We start from the raw sequence: 3,194 nt of genomic DNA, 5'->3' as shown, positions 1-3,194 counted from the left end.
TGTATTATAGTCAACATTATTCCAGTGCCACACATGGAAAGAACAGAAGCACAAAAAGGTACTTAGCATTGCATTAGAAAACTGTTGCCTATGGTGATGCGCATGAGAGAGAGAGAGAGAGAGAGAGAGAGAGAGAGAGAGAGAAAAGGCTGAAAGACTTGCCTTTGACTTAGTATATACACAAGTATAAACCAATAATTTTTTGACCTGAAAATGCTAATCTCAGTTTATACTTGAGTCACACCAGTAGATGGCCTAATGTCACCATGTAAAGTGATCAAAGCACTGGGATGAAGTTAATTCCAATGCAATCCAACACCTTTTCCCCTTGTTGGTGCATTTTCCAATTTGTTCGAATAGGATAAGGAAAATGGCTGCCTATTGACTTTGATCGAACATGAGTGTAGATTACCCAGAGTGATGTTTCTGAACTGTAAAATCTGATGATTCCTGTTTATATAATGCAGAATGATTAACCTCCCCCCTTGTGTCCATTATTTTACATTACTTTGGGGTTTCTACCTTGTCTACTACACAATGATAGCACTTGCTCGTTTAGGTACAATTATATACAATGGAACTAACATTTTATTCATTCATAAAATGAAACAAAATAATAATAATAGTAATATTAATAATAGAAACAATTCTATTTCAAGCAAACCTGTTGTACATTATCATTTACATCAGAATACATATAAGCATTCATGCAATTACTGTAGACTTAATAGCTTATGCTATATGGCAGCAGAGAACAGGTCTTCACATTTCCATGGCCTTCATTACATACATTATAAAATCTTTTTCCATTTTTGCAGTCCCTTAGGCACTTAAAGAAATAACCAAGGTCATACATCAGCAAACACTGTCACAATGTCCATTTGTCAGAGCAAGTTGTAGCAATGGTTTCTGCAGACAGTATTTTGTCATGCACATTACCTACTCTATTGAATAAAATATAACAAATTACTTTAATATCTTTTATGAAAAGTTTTTAGTTAGTAAATATACAATACAGATAAGAAATGCAAACGCGCATGCAAGTACATAAGCATACACACTTACTAGAAGTATAGAAGCCTTGATCATATTTGTCATTTTTACAATACTAAGTCAGTGATAAAGATGCAGACAAAATCTGTAATGTTATTCAGCTGTTTTAGCTGTATTATGTAATGATGCCATCTAGTGTCTCATATGCTTGGAATCAAAATCAGCACAGAACATTATTTCTGTTTATAGTGGGTATTATAATGCTACAATGTAATTGCTTTATATAATAACATAATGTATTGAGGTGCATATCTCTGTATACAACATTACTTAAATGTTCTTGAAACACAAAATAAGAAATTATTTTTTCTTGGTCAACCTGTGTGAGCATAAAAAACAACCACACAAATGGATAGGGAGCTTTTTGTTTCAAAGGGTAGCAGAATTGGCCTTTGCTGTTTACATTTTGATGTAAAATATATATTTAAGGTGGTTTCCACTTTTTGTTTTGCAACGTGAGATATATAAAAGGGATTCTTTTTTCATACCAATTATGTATGTGTTGTTTAAAAAGGTAAAAATTCTTATGTATAGAAATTGTTTATAAAATAAGCTTTTGAAGCAACACCCACCACCACCTCAAGAAAAGAAAGAAAATATATTTTTGTTTATAAATCTATGCTCGCTGTTACATCTCATATGTTTTTTAGTGGATATTCTTGTTCGTGGTCCTCAGACTTTTAAATAGAGTCCCTACTAGAGAAGATACACCTACAAGTCTGAATTTACTGGTGAAGACATTGATCTATTTATATATATAGGCACTGTGTACGGTTTTCTTCAATCCATTAGTACCAAGCTAGTCATTAAAGGGAGTTTACAAATTAGAAACTAATCTAACAGGACACATTGGTGTAACCCATATGGTCAAGGTCTTTTAGGGCCCATTTCGGACTTGGTATTGATTCCAGCATTGTACTGTAGTGCTTCCACCTGCTCCTATTTAACAAATGTAAGCTTTTGTGAACCATTGTGTGCATGTGGCTGCAGTTGCATGAGATCATGGCAGTTCCTTGCTAAGGGGTTGATTTACCTCCATTGGAAGAATGACTACACCCCAACCTCAATCACACTCAACTGCATGATACAGTGATTGTTATTGCTGTGGATGACACTAAATAAACTACATATTAGTTGAATAGGGGCAGTTCGGAGCAGCTAGATGTGTGGCTTTGACCTCAAGCCTGAAAAAGGTCTTACTCAATTTGGTGACATGATCACCTCTCTTCCCAGCTGGGGCAGCAAACAGTTTATTAGTAAAGTGCATGGCATGCAGTGTAGCCACATCATTGTTGTATTTCTAATAAGCCTCTTGGTCTTTTCACTATTATTAATAAATAGTTTAAGGCGTTTCTTTTACTCCCTATAGCAATCAGATTTTCCCACTTTGCTATGCAAATATTGCTAGGAAATGTGTATATAAGTGATCCACTTCTTGGACATTTGAATAACGATGAAGGAGATAAATGGAAGAGGTAAGAGGAAGAGGTAAAAGAAGAGGTAACATAAATAAAAACTCCCAAAAGGAGAAACAGTAGTAAAAACTCATAGAATCAGCCAAAAAAAAAAAAAACACACAAATACATTAACACACTTGTAAACATATATAACAGCCACAAATGCTATACACGTTACATGGAGGGAAGGCTTTGAGTGTTTAGGGGTGTTTATAGCATTTTTGAGCATTCTAATACAAGCATTCCAACGCTGCAGGTTGTGTTCTCTTTGCAGCCCATATGCCCAAAAATACTCTGAAGTGAAGTCACCCAATTAAATGTTTGGAAATTTTTTAACATGGGAGTTCAAAGCCTTCATTTAAACAGTTAACAGTGATTCCTGAGAGCTAACGCTTAATTGTAGGTGTATACGCATACATCATTTAGAAAACAGGTACTTAACATAAAAAACATACATACACCTATAATCTGAGTTTAATTTCCATTCGAATACTAGAAAACGACATTGATGATGAAGAAAGGGTATTATAAAAGTTGCTGCTTTAATACCGTGTTTCCCCGATGATAAGGCAGGGCCATCAAATAAGACAGCCCCCCCTTTTTAGAGAAAAATGTAAAATAAGGCCCCCCCCGCAAATAAGCCACCCACCGATACCTGCGCTTACCCGAATCGGGTGGTACGGT

This window comes from Pyxicephalus adspersus, chromosome 8 (assembly GCF_032062135.1).
Source record: "Pyxicephalus adspersus chromosome 8, UCB_Pads_2.0, whole genome shotgun sequence".
Taxonomy (NCBI): Eukaryota; Metazoa; Chordata; class Amphibia; order Anura; family Pyxicephalidae; genus Pyxicephalus; species Pyxicephalus adspersus.
The sequence above is the reverse complement of the archived record's forward strand: the minus strand, read 5'-3'. Positions refer to the sequence as shown.